We start from the raw sequence: 14,898 nt of genomic DNA on the forward strand, positions 1-14,898 counted from the left end.
AGCTTCATTCATCAACCGGTGCCTTTATGCAGTCTTGCGGGTCCCTAGGTGGAACATGATCATGCCAACATGGATCGCAGTTACTGTAACTGTATGTTAAATCTGCATTCAGGGCTGCCCCCCAAAATGTGCCCTAGCTGTTGGGCACACCAAGACTAGGGAAGGCAAACCAACCAATGTGTAAAACTGACCTATGGCATATTAAAATAACCACCACAAGAACATCAAACTTCAGGAACCTGCATCTCATAAGCAGAGATGCAGATTGATGGTGGAATTAGCACAATGCGTATTAGTAAATGTTCAAAATCTTCTATGCGGTTCTTAGCATAGGGCAAACGGCGTCTTGTTTTTATTTTGCGACTTTGGCTCGGTCAGGGTCAGCGGATCTTCATTATGCCTCACTTAGCTCAGCAGGGAAAGCGGGTTAAAAGAATGTGGCATCATGTGCTGAAGCTCACTCTCTGAACAGAGACATTCTTCAAGGAAAAGTGAAGGGGGGAAAGGGAGACTGAAACATGGGCATGCTGATTACTACATTAATCGGTCTTCCCTTCCGGTCCTATGATCTTTCACCATCTTTGGGCTGTTGCATCAACACCCGGCCAAGGACACCTTGACCACAGTAGTCCATAACTGACAACCTCAAGGCTGGATTACTGCAATGTGCTCTATGTGCGGACAGAGCCTGGTTAGCATGCTTCAGCTAGTATAGGGGGCCCTCTGGAAATGAATTTAATTTGTTCTGGGGGTCCACGCGCACCCCCAAAAAATTGTACCCAGGGGTGCCCTTCTGTGCATGCACACAGTGCGATTGAGTGCTTCTTGCGCATGCACACTCCTCGCAGAGTGCTTGTGCGCATGCGCACACAGTGAAACACAGAAGTATGCACTTCAGATTAGATCCACAGAAATTTATGAATCTAAGGTAGTTATGTCCATTAATTCCAATCTTACTCTGAGTAAGATAGCATTGGATACAACCCGTGTCCTAGAGTCTCTTAGTGGTTAGTCACACTTAACCTTTCTGCCGCAGTTTTGAGACATGGCCCATGTTTTAAAGCTCTGCATCTAAACGTTTGTGGGGTTTTTTGCCCTGGAACTTTCCCTGCAAAAAATGTACCCCTTACTCCTGAATCGGAGCAAATGGCAATGCACAGAAAATGCAAATTGTCGTTTGTTGTGCTTCAGCCTTAAACAGTGGGTTTTCATGGGGAAAGTTCTGGGACAAAAAGGAGAGAGCTCGGACGCAGAGCTTTAAAGCTTTGACCTGTGCATGGAATGTGTGGGGCAAAAGGCAAAGGTGGAAAAGCTCTTATTTTGAACTGCAATGTCTTAACAAAACAGAGAGTTATGGAGACGGGTATTCCACAATGAGCACAGATTGCATGTAACATTTTAATGGCCCCAGAACACATTAATTCCCACCCATGGAAGGCATTGTCATCCCTCACAGAACTGGTCTCCCGGAATTCCTGTCTCAAGAAAAAGCGACGAAATTACCACCCACTCTCCGTCGTCTGGCGGATGAAATAAAATATTGGGTCTTTCCAAACATAATATTATCATTCCAAGCATAATATTATCAAATTGTGCCCGAGATTGTTTCAACAGCTCTTAAAAGTGAACTCACCTGGTACCCCCATCTGTTCAGATAAAACAACATTGTGCACTTTCTTAAAAATAGGAAAGCGATTATATGCTTATGACGAAAGTTAATCCACAGAATTGCTGTGTTAACCTTTCTCTGGAGTGAATATCAATGGCCCACTATTAGTTCAGAAGAAAGGAAGAAATGGGGCTCTGTTTAATTCCCTCTATTGTTTCTTTCCCCTGTTCAAAACGATTACTGCCAGCAGTCATTCTCTCCCAAGTTAACATGTGTTTATATATATATATCCTGTTTTCGAGCAGCAGAAGTCTTTACGATGTTGTGGCAAAACAATACCACAATTTGCCTGTAGAAAAAAAAAATGGCACTGAACATTAGCTTATGCAAGAATGCTGCATATATTTTCACGTACCTCTTAATAATTTGAGTTTTCCATGGGATTAAGGCTGCAACATTAAGCATTCAGCAGCCTAGTTCTCCGCAAATTCATTCAGAAAAGAAGTATTCTCTCCTCCTCTCATAATACTAAAACCTGAAAGTCGTCCAGTGAAGCTGAATGTGGGAAGATTAAAAACAGATACCATTATGCACCTAGTTAAACCATAGGCCCAAGCTGTACTACATATTTAAAACAGTATCATGCCACTATAAACAGTCATTCTTTCCCCCTATAGAGTCCTGGGTACCACAGAATCATAGAGTTGGAAGGGACCATGGCGGTCATCTAGTGCAGCCCCCTGGGGAGGTATCCCAAACCTGCGGCCCTCCAGATGTTTTGGCCTACAATTCCCATGATCCCTAGCTAACAGGACCAGTGGTCAGGGATGATGGGAATTGTAGTCCAAAACGTCTGGAGGGCCGAAGGTTGGGGGTGCCTGCCCTTGGGTCTTGAAACCCACAGCTCTGACAGTAAGAGTCTCATGGTTTCCCAACTGAGTTTGTTAAGAGTTCTGGGACTTGTTAGGAGACCCTTATTCCCACCATGGAGCTACGATTCAATGGAGCTTTCAGTGGAAGTCTAGAAATCGTAGCTCTCCAAGACAAAGATTTTTAAACAAGCTAAAGCTCCCAGAATTCTTTGGGGGAAGCCATGACTTCTTAGAGTGGTATAATATGGTGCGAAATGTACATCGCACTATATGCTCCCTCAAGGCAGAGCGATGTTTTATAGATGGTACGTAACACCTGCCAAAATAGCTAAAATGTATAAAACGAAAGCAAACCTGTGTTGGAGGTGCGGTAAAGCAGAAGGGACACGTATACATATCTGGTGGACTTGTGAAAAAATCAAAAGCTTCTGCGATATAGTATATGGTGAACTTAAAAAAAAGTTCAAATATAACTTTGTGAAAAATATAAAAGCTTTCCTATTAGGAATAACAGACACAGGTATAGCAAAAGAAGATCGGAAAATATTCCTTTGTGCCACAGGCGCGGCAATGACCTTAATTGCCAGAAATTTGGAAAAAAAGAATTTGTGCCAACAAAAAAGGAATGGCAGGATAAATTATTATTATTATTATACTGATAAATTATTATTATTATTATTATTATCATCATCATCATCATCATCATCATTATTATTATACTGAACTGGCCAGATTAACAGAGATAATTAGGGGACAACCCAGACAAGAATTTCAAAAAGAATGGGGGAAATGCAGAGAATACTTTACCAAACAGTGCCCCCAAACCTGGACTTGTTTCGATTAAGGAGACTTTGCGGTTTTTTACGTCATAACTGGGAAAAATTGTAATAATCACTTATAAAAGAAACAGTACACAAGAAGTAAATAAGGAAGCCATTTACAGGATAAAGGAAGTATTTTATTTTTATGTTTGTTTTCTTTATGTAATGGGATAGGAGTTTAATTTTGATAATTATAAATTGTCAATGGTGGTGGGTATGTATGTATGTATGTATGAGTTGTTGTGGACTATGTTGTAAGTAAATTATTATTATTATTATTATTATTATTAAAAAAGATAGAGTGATGGTTATCACGCTGGACAGCTTTAGGACGGGATTAGACGCATTCATGAATGATAAGATAATTACTGGTTACTCCTGCATCAGAGGCAATACGTCTCTGAATTCTATTTGCTGGAAAACATGAGTTAGGTCTGTGTGCTGCTGCATTCATATCATGCTTGTGGGTTTCCCATATGCATCTGGTTGGCCACTGTGAAGCAAAAATTCAAGTCTACATAGACCTTTGGTTCGATCCACCAGGGCTTTTAAGTTCTTAAGGAAATTCTGCTTTATTGAAAACCCTCCCCACCCCTTGCATGGGATTTTAGCCTTAGTCAGAAGCAAACCCCATTCCACTTAATGGGGTTTTGGTTCTGTTTGGCCATTTCCCCCCACCACTGTGTTTGAAACTGTAAGAGACACTCTCCGTAAATATACCAGGTACAGATCTTCATTTTCACCTTGCTGGGATGTCTCAACATGACAGGTGCTGAGTACCTGTCACCCTGTTCCAATTCAGTGTGGCGTTTGTAGGTTTTTGTTTTTTCCCCCCTACTTCACCTTTCAGGATGCAACTTTATTTTCTTCCATAGCGCTAATGGGGGTCATTTTTCTCAGTCTAACAGGCAGACTGACTAAGACCCTGTCATGTTAAAGTGACATTTGGCTCGGTGGCTGGTGGGTCTCAAACTGACATATCCCATCCTTTCTGTCAGGGTACCAGGAAGGGTTATGTTCCCAGACAGTGTAGGAAAAATAACCAGCTTCCCCCTGGACTCTAGCAGTGTTTAAAAAGGCGGCTGTTTCATGTGTCTTTCCACCACATAGGTGGCTGACTTAAGTAGCGAGATTGGGGGCGGGCGGGAGAATACCTTTTCCATAACATTAGCACAAAGCAAAGTAACATAGCAATCCTGCGCACATTTTACTTATGAGTTACTGAACGCTGCAGGGCTAATGTCTCAGTAAAATTGCATAGGATTGGGCTGTAAAGTGCTAGCATTACTACACTCCCTAAGAAGAGAGAAGGTTTAGCCAACGAAGAAACCAAGAAAATGGCCTTTGGCTAGGGAGGCTTCCCCTGTAAATTTGTTACTAGCTTTATCAAAAACTGGCTTTATGGGGCGCTGCGTTCCCCCCCCCCCCATCTTTCACTTTGAGTTGAATTAAAGGCAAGACCACTCAGTATCAAAGCATCGCCTCCCCTTTCAGAAATTTCACTTGCCACCCCAGCTCCTCATAAAATTCTGACATCTTTTGTAAGACTCATGGAGAGCCTTTCAGGGCTACCAGTGTCCTAAAGAAATAAACAAGCTAAATGGGTCAGTTGAATTGTTATTCCAGCCACACAATACAAATTGGGCCCACAGTGCCAGGGAAGCATTTTCAAGGTCCCTTTGGAACCGCCCCCCCCAGTTTTGAGAGTGAAGTGTACATGGCCCATTTGAAGAAATAACTACCCAACACAGCTAGATGGGCAGGGTACAAATATATTATTATTATTATTATTATTATTATTATTATTATTATTATTATTAACTTCAGGGCAGTGAAGCCCCTCTTTCCCATTCAATACTCCTTGTGAGTGAAGAATGAAAGCTGAACGCTACCTTTTAGCAAGATGTATCTAACCTGGATCCGCCAATTACCGCTGTCTCCCTTGCTCCCCGTGCATTACTATTACAGAAGATATATGGGCAGCCCTTATTTACTTATGATTATTACAGATCATCTTAACAAACAGCTTATCAATAACCAAAGCACCGGACAAATTCATTCCCTTTTATCACTTTGTCGATACCGAGGTCAGTTCTGTAACGAAAAAGGATTGCATGAAATGAAGAGATGGATCATATGCGTACAGGCAAAACCTACCCATGATTTACTGTGCCCACTTTGTGTTATTGACGTGAGGCTTTGAAAAAAAACAAACCCATATTAAAGAGGAACCCCCTCCAAAGAACAAAAAATAATAATGTTAGTTTCTCCTGAAGATAGTACAGTACAACTGTGTTATATTTGTTTTGACTGGGGGGGGGATGTGCGTGAGTTTAAAAATATGGGAATGTCGTGAATAAGTCTACAGAGATATTGGCATTCTGAAATGTGATACTTCATGAGTCAAGGCAAAGCTGAGCCGCTGCTGTCACTGAGCCCAATTTGAATCCAATTTGGTGATAGCAATCTGACATTTCTTCGATGAAATTAGGGACATCTTATTCTATTATTATTATTATTATTATTATTATTATTATTATTATTATTATTATTACCACCGTATTGACCTGAATATAAGCCACACTTTTTTCCAAATTCCGACCGTGAAAAGTTAAAGTGCAGCTTAAATTTGAGACCTTACAAAAATTGGCTTTTACATTATCGCTGTAGGATTTTCTTCTACATTTGCCATTTATGGTTGTGAGTGCCTGCGGAATTTTTAAGGAAGCAGCTTATATTCGGGTATTCTCTCCCCCCACCCCCCGAATTTTAAAGGTGCGGCTTATTTGTGGGTGTGGCTTATATTCAGGGCAATACGGTATTATTATTATTATTATTACAGTTGTACCTTGGTTTTCAAACAGCTTCGTTCTCAAACGTTCTGGCTCCTGAAGGCCGCAAACCCAGAAGTGAGTGTTCCAGTTCGCGAACTATTTTTGGAAGCTGAATGTCTGACGGGGCTTCCGCGGCTTCCAATTGGCTGCAGGAGCTTCCTGCAGCCAATTAGAAGCCTCGCTTTGGTTTTCGAACGTTTTGGAAGTCAAACGGACTTCCGGAACGGATTCCGTTGACTTCCAAGGTACGACTGTATTATTATTCTATTTATGCCACATCCATTTGACTGGGTTGCCCCAGCCACTTCAGCATATATATAAAAACATAATAAAACATCAATCATTTAAAAACTTCCCTATACAGGTCTGCTTTCAGACGGCTCGGGGGTCGCATAACTCCATACCCTCCAACAGACTATCTGATGAAAATAGGGATGTCCTAAGGAAAAGTGGGACTTTCCTTGATCAAAACAGAAACTGAGGCAGCTTCTGTAAAACCAGGACTGTCCCTGGAAAATAGGGACACTTGTAGGGTCTGACATAATAAAGAAATGAAATGTCCCAGAAGAGAGAGATTGCTACATGAAAGGGGGGAAAAGTACACCTCATGCTACACGAAAGGGAAAAAATACACCTCATAACCATAGCTTATTCCGAATAGGATTCCTCGCAAGAAAAGGGAAAAGTTGACAGCTATGCTCATAATTAGATTTCTATTTCTTCTACACACAGAAACACATGTAATGAGCTTACAGTATTTATTTCCCCCTTTTCTCCTTGAGGGGAGAAAACCTTTGCCAAAGCTTGAAGTACATTTCATCAGCTCACAAACACTGGACTTTTAAAGCCTGATAAGGACGCCATATAAAAACCAAATAGGCCCTGAAGACTGTGGGATTGTACTTAACATCCTCCTATCACCAGCCTCCAATTACTTGGCAAAGGGAAAGGTGCCATTCTGCAATCTCTACCTTGTCTTCTGTTTGTCTTGGCCAAAAGTCTTAAGTCCTCTGCATACTGAACTTCTTACAAATGATCCCCATTAGATGGTGTGTTTAACTTCCTGATACTTGTCGTGGGATATGATCACACCAAAGCCGAGGGGTGGGGGAGGTTATAACTTCTTGCTGTGTGTGTGTGTGAGAGAGAGAGAGATTAAGCCAGGAGTTTTGATATATGTTTCAGTTTCATCTTGGTTTCATCTCTCAACAAAGTTGATAATCACTTTTAATATGTGCCGTTCATAGAGAGAAAGAGCAAATCTAATGCTTCAATAGTAAAGGTGAACCTGGTTGTGAAGCTACACAAAACTTTTGAACTTTCAACTTTTCCCCTTTTAGTTGCATTTCGCTGGTGTTGCCCATTCCTTATGGAACAACCTTGTAAATACAGTTGTCTAATGGGATATGCATGTTATTTGCATGTCTTTGACCCTTTCCCCATTAAATACTGTCTGAGTTTAAGAGAACATCTTACCTAATTGCCCTGTGCTGCTCTGAAATGTATATTTTTATTTTTATTTATTTTACTTCATTTGTGATATTGTTAGGATATCAGAGGTTTCTTTAAAGTATGAAATTGTATATAAATGACCAAAATGATTCTCTATCTATCTATCTGTCTATCTAGGGACTCACCCTATGCTCTTGATTGTAATTGTTTTAACTGATTTTAATTTTATATATATATATAAGTTGTTGCAACCTGCCCTGGAATCTCACATTGAAGATTGGGTAGGAAATCTAATAAACAGATGAAGGGTGATAATTACTGATTTAATATTGGTCATTGATCAAGACTGGTTCCGTGGAGTCAGGTGCTATGGAGTCAGGTGTCTACTCGCCCCAACATTAATTCATTTTAACCACGTTATCATCATTGTATATGAACTTTCCCACACCTGGGAGTTATCACAGCTGGGCTCTTGGGTGTGGCCTCTCTCCACAGTATCTGCCTGGTGCCATAGCCCAGAGTGACAAAACGATTAATCATGGCTGTGTTTGAGGACCGTCTGGAGGGATTAGGGTGAAGAGTGCAACTCTGCATACTGGGGAGACAACAGACACTCAGCTTGGAGGTGAATGCTGGTGCAGAAAAGCATCTGATCTGAGGTTAAATATTAAGCCAGCTCCCCACCAACACCCTCTCTGTTTCATATTGAAATAACATCAAACACATCCTGATCAAACGCCTCATCTTCAGTCCATCAAAGGCCCTTGCCGGGTCTTTGAGAGTTGGCATAGTGCAAAGTACTGAGACCATATGCACACAAGCCATGAAGCTTGCCAAGTGATCTTGTGGCAGCTGCCTGATAGCTGTCTATTGGGGGTCTTGTGGGGATATATAATGTGTGGTGGTTTTCTTTTGTGGTGGGTGTATATCACCCTTGGCTCCTTGGAGTATAAAACTGTTTAACCATTCCAGGACAACTTGAGCAGATTTGGCAAGCCCTTATGGTCACCCCAAGACCATAAGCCTAGAAGGATAAACACCCGCTGTCCATTGTGTGGTGGTCTGAGGACCTAATCGTCCTTGCAGGATTTGAACATGCTTCTTATGCATGTCAATTTCATGTGGATACCTATCTGGACATTTGGGTTCATGTGTTTAAATTAAAAATGGGTGCACTGGTGGTTATTGCATCTTAATGTGAGCTTATGGATGGGTTCTACCCCTTCCTTCCTTCCTTCCTTCCTTCCTTCCTTCCTTCCTTCCTTCCATCCATCCTTCCTTCCCCCCCTTTCTTTCATAAAGAGTGGGGGGAGGGTATGTATCTATCTATGCATTCCAAGGACCAATACAGGATTTTTTATTTAGAGAGGAGTAAGTCCCTTGACTTATTGACTCATCCTTTGCCAACCTGGTGCCATACAGATGTATTAGACTGCAACTCTCATCAACCCCAGCCAGCACAGAGAGATCACACATATATTTCTGGACCAGTGGGGACCAAGACCCCATCGGCCATTGTCAGGGACACGCCCAGCAGAGAGGAATCTCCAAAGGAAGAGGAACTGGCTGCACCTGAGTCTCCAAGAAGTAGGAGGTGGAGCAAGCAATTAGAGCAGAGGCAGGCCAGCAGGAGGCTGGGGGCGCATAGCTGTCAACTTTTCCCTTTTCTTGCGAGGAATCCTATTCAGAATAAGGGAATTTCCCTTTCAAAAAGGGAAAAGTTGACAGCTATGGGGGGGCGTGGTGTATATCTGGCCTTGGGAGGGGTCAGAAGCCAGTCGAGTCAACTGACTCTGATGGTGAAGGATGAATTGTGGAAGCTTGGACTGCTGTAAGTCTGTTACTGAGAAATAAACCTCAGCTACTTAAATTGCCGACGTTCCGTGTCTTGTGTGGGAGAAGCGCTAAACCCGACAGCCATGATGGCTGGAGTCTTGGCATCTGAGGCAGAAATTTGCACAAGTGCCTCACCTTGGAAGTAATATAAATCAACCTCCTTTTTTGCTGTCCATTCGTGATATCCAAAATCACTTGCTTGAGGGGACTGCCTCATTATGCCTACTGGTAGAACCAGAGCTGCATCAATTCTAACTCCTAGCTTTGTCCCTCATCTTTGACTGACAGGCACAGGAAGCGTCCTGTAGCTCAGTCCTGACAGGAGCTAAGGAGTAGAGCTCACAGCTTAGGGCAATCTTAACCAACTAGATGCTGCTGGACTCCATTTAACATTAACCCCAGCCACCATGGCCAATGGCCAAGGGTGATAGGTGTTCTGGTCCAACAATATATGGAGTGGGGGCACAGCTTCCCCATATTTGATATCTCTGTGGTGGCTGGGGTTGGTGAGAGTTATAGTTCAATACATCTGTGCAGCATGAGACAACAGTATGCAAAGCAAAGGATTTTTGGTCCATGACAGCTCCTGACACCTCCTGAATTCAGGCATGAATTGAGCTTTGTGCAAAGCCATATAGCTCAGGGATGTTGTTGGACTCCATCTCCCATCAACCCCAAGTCCATTAATTTCAATGGATCTACTCTGAGTAAAAGTTAGTTGACTACAACCCACAGCTACCCCATCCTTGACTTCTCTGTGGTTCCTAACTGGGTGTGTGTGAGAGGGGGAGTTATGGGTGAATTTGTCAATTCATGTCCAGTTTCTATCTACTTGGCCTTTTCCCAAGTGTTATCTTCAGTTCACTACATTTCCATATCAGTATGTGATTATTATTATTTTTTAATCTTCGTGAAAATGTATCAGCATTTCAGTGCACTTTTTCCTATTCCATTTTGCCCAATGTACACATTTTTGCAATGTGCTTTTCCATAAAACAATACATGTCTGTATGTTATTTTCATAAATATATGCATTTTATGAACACTTTGCCCAAGTATATGCCTCTTTGCATGCATTGCTTGACTGGAGAACTGCATTGCAAAATTCAAAGATGCGTGAATTTCAAAGGAAAGTTGTGCATTATTTTACTCCTTTTTTTCAGAAAACGCAAATAAGATAGGTTTGTCCTCGGGTGTGAACTGAATCAAATTTCTCCTACTCCTAATATGCTTCAGCGTGATCTGGTGGCTCACCCCACAGGGCAATTGCACACAGAACCAAGGATTCCTGGTTGCAGCCCTGGTAATTCCCAGCAGTTCCAGGCATGCGAAAAGGGTTGTGACTCCTCAGAGTTGGCACTCAGCACATCTCTAGAGACAGCTAAATTCTACTCAGAGTATGCCCATTGAAACCAACAGACCTGGGTTTGTCATGTTTGTTGACTTCAGTAGCTCTACTGAAGCCAGTGTGGTGTAGTGGTTAAGAGCGGTAGACTCGTAATCTGGTGAACTGGGTTCGCGTCTCCGCTCCTCCACATGCAGCTGCTGGGTGACCTTGGGCTAGTCACACTTCTTTGAAGTCTCTCAGCCCCACTCACCTCACAGAGTGTTTGTTGTGGGGGAGGAAGGAAAAGGAGTATGTTAGCCGCTTTGAGACTCCTTCGGGTAGTGATAAAGCAGGATATCAAATCCAAACTCTTCTTCTACTCTGAGTAGGTCTAGCACTTGGTGTAACCCATTATCTGTCTTCAGGCTTAAATCTATTGATTCTAGCCTCAACCTAAGGTATTGGAAAGGGAAAGAAAAACACCGGATGCCATATGCAATCTTGAGCACACCAGAACAGCGATTTGGCCAAATAGATTCAGTGACTATACATCCAATATATCCATCCATTTTGCATGCCTGTGTGCTTTAATTTCACACACACACACACACACACGGGATAACCACTTATCCAAGCACATGGGATGAATGGATAATATTACTATTTACATAAGCTCATTGTGATCCGTCCGGGGAATGTAATCAAATTAGGGCTAAGCGCAGATGGCGCATGCCAGCTTGTAAACTGTTTTTGAAAAAGATTCACATGGCGTCTCCTGACATGTTTGGTTGTAGAAAGTGGGGAGGAGTTGCACAAACCCCAGTGCGCCAGCAACAAAACCTCTCTCATCTCCCAACTCCAGGAAGGAAAATCTAGGGACAGGATTCCTTCCCCGCCGCTGCCAACCCTAGAGCAGCTGCTAATGCAAAGCTGTCCTTCAGCAGTGGCTGCTGAAAATGTTGTTATGCTTGTATGATAGAGTGCATGTGTGTGTGTGTTCAAACTCCTTTGGAAAATTTAATTTCTCTTTCTATTCATCCAGGAACAAGGAGTTGATTTTTGCTGTAATTGTTGATGCTGGGATAGAGGGTAGCATTCTGCTCAGTCCTGCTCAGAGGAAACACATTTAAATTAAAGAACCTAAGTTAGCCATGTCCACTAACACCAATGGGTGCATTCTATGTAGGACTGTGTTGAATACCGTTCAGAATTTTTCAAATTCAAATATTTGACACCTCTTGGACACTTTCTCTTCAGTTCTTCCTTGGCAGTTCCATTGTGGTCTTGGTCTCTCTATAAGGAAATGTTGCAGAGTTTGGAGCTTCTAAGTTTAGAGAAAAGGGGAGTAATAGGTGACATGATTGGAACATATAAAATGACACATGGCATGGAGACAGAAATAGTCTCTCTCTCTCTCTCTCTCTCTCTCTCTCTCTCTCTCTCTCTCTCTCTCTCTCTGAAATTCAGTCCGGTGGTTCACATTTTAATGCAAAACTACCTAATTAGTACTACCTGAAATGATTTTCAAGCTGAAACACAGCCATCCTTCAAAATGTCATGGGGCATTTATCTAACCAAGTAACTGGATATATCAGCGGGGAAGTGTGTATGAAAATGCATTTGATTGCAAAAAATAACGCACCAAAAATGCATTGTATTGGGGAAATTTGCTTGCAAACTTGTGCCTATTAGGAAGTAAAATGCTAATGAATTTTCAGGAGGAGTTTTTTCTGTAATGCAAATGTATGCAGAAAAGTGGAGAACTGAATTAAGATTGGGGGAGCGGGTGAGAAACTGATATTGGCAGTTTCGTACATTCCTGGTTCTCAGACAATATGGTTGCTTGCCCCTTCAGCCTGGTGGGAACTCCAAAGAGAGACTCAATCAGGATCAAAATCGGCTTTGTTATCTTAGTGTATATTGCGCTAGGTAGCTAAATCCTCCTTTAGACTGTAATGGAGAAATTTCACACCCTCCCTAAATTTGTGTATATCCTGATTGGGCCGGCAAGCTGAGCGTGGGCTGCTGGCCTGGCCCAGAAGGGCTGTCCTTTCCCTTTAAAACCCCAGCTCTGTTCTGCTCCATCGAACCAGCCCCATCTGCTCGCACTGGGGCATGCAAAACTATTTAGCATGCAGCATGGAGTGCTGATTTTCTCCCGACAAACTTTGCTTTGTTCCTCCGGCGCTCACCTTTCGCTCCTGTTTGCTTTTCGCAGCTTTCCAAAACCACAATTTTTGGTGTCTATTAAAAGAAACGTAAAACATCGGAGGGGTTAGAAAACCCTTCATATTTAAAATCTGACACTTTGTTGTCACAGCTGAGCTCGGGGAAAAGCCCTGCCAACATATTTGAACTTAGGAAATTGGGCGGCCTTACCCAGGCCGGGTCATGCAAACACACAGATGGAGCCAGACCCACTCAGCTGGCACATTTATTGGGCAGAACGTGTAGGACTTCTGTAGCTCAAAGTTCCACCCTGGAAAACGGGGGTGGGGGAGAGAGAAAGAGAGAGAGAGAGAGAGAGAGAGAGAGAGAGAGAAGAAGAAGAAGAAAGAAGAAGAAGAAGAAGAAGAAGAAGAAGAAGAAGAAGAAGAAGAAATAGCTGGAGTAGTCTGCGAGTTCCAAATTAGCTACTACGACTCCAGAAAGACATCTTGGAACCATTGCAGGAGCTTCCCAGAAAACAGCTGTGCAAATGTGTCCAAAAGGAAAGAGAATATTGAGGGTTATTAGGGAAGGAACAGAAAGAAAGAAAAATACAGCGAATATATTTAGGTCTGAACTCCTGACGATGATAATGAGTGATTACTGTTAATATTAAGAAACCAGGGGAATGTCTACACCTGGGACCTGTATATGGCAATGATCTATAGGATGGGAGGGGCAAAGGGATCCATGTTGGTGGAGGCTGGACCACCCATGATTAGGTGTAGGGAGTAGATTTGCTCCACCACAACTTTTCCGTTGATTGAATACCTTTATCGGCCCCATGGAAATAAATGGCAGACATTTATGTGCAAGAGAGTAAGTGAATAGATATCTGAAGGGCCCTGTAGAAGCATGAAAGGGTTGTAGCCATTGCTAGTCCAATTCAGAGTAGACCCATTTGAGTTAATAGACTTGGGTTCATTAATTTACATGGGTTTGTTCTGAGGAGAACTTAGTTCTGCTGGATCAGGCCAGTGGGCCATCTAAACTAACATACTTTTTGGGTTTCCCACAAACATCTGCTTGGCCACTGTGAGAACAGGATACTCAACTAATTGTGTCTGATCCAGAAGGACTCTTATGTTCTTCTCAGGTTCTCACATTGCCCAGCCAGTGGCTGATGGGAAGTCTGTAAGTAGGGTCTGAGGACAGCAGCACTCTCCCTACCTGTGATTCCCTGAAACTGGTATTCAGAGGCATGATTCCTCCAACAGTGGAGGTAGAACTCAGCCATCATAGTTGGCAGCCATTGATAGCCTCAACGAATTTGTCTAATTCTCCTTCAAAGCCAGCCAAGTTGGCACGCACCACTACTTCTCGTGACAGGGAATTGCATAGCTTAGCTATGTGCTGCTGCGTGAAGAAGCATTTTCTTTTGTCTGCCATGAATCTTTAGGCATTCAGCTTCACAGAATGTCCTGAGTTCTAGTGTAGGGAGAAGGAGAGGTAAACAATCACAGCACCATGTATAATTTTGTCCACCTCCATCAGGCCTTCTCTTACTCACCTTTCCCTACACTAAAAAAACAAACAAACCAGCAAAACCCCAATGTTGTGACCTTTCTTCATAAGGGAGTTGCTCCAACCTCTTGATCATTTTGGCTATCCTTTTCTGAACCTTTTTTCCAGCTCTTCAATATCCCTTTTAGAGGCAAAGCAACTAGAATGGACACATTATTCCAAGTTCACCCTCCCCAGTGAAGTGAGTTTAAATGGCACCACAATTTGTTGGCAAGGAACAGGTTTTGCCTCAAATGGCTGTTGCCCGTTTCTTTTCTCCAGTTGGGACAATCAAATCTGCCCCTAACTGCATGGGTTCAGGATGTGCCAGTGAGGGGGGGTGTGGAACTGTTGCTCTTTACAGATTTCCCCATGTCACCAAACTGTAGGTGGCTGCTTTTCAATGAAGAACCATGAGACTCTGGACTGACTTCAC

General features: G+C 42.6%; 1 protein-coding gene across 11 annotated transcripts in view; it reads left to right on the forward strand.

Annotated features, from left to right (window-relative positions):
- The window catches only part of PRDM16 (PR/SET domain 16), a 433,577-nt gene that overhangs the window by 227,933 nt on the left and 190,746 nt on the right, over positions 1–14,898 (forward strand). The gene's annotated exons all lie outside the window — the stretch shown is intronic.

The sequence above is a fragment of the Lacerta agilis genome, chromosome 8, assembly GCF_009819535.1.
Source record: "Lacerta agilis isolate rLacAgi1 chromosome 8, rLacAgi1.pri, whole genome shotgun sequence".
Classification (NCBI taxonomy): domain Eukaryota; kingdom Metazoa; phylum Chordata; class Lepidosauria; order Squamata; family Lacertidae; genus Lacerta; species Lacerta agilis.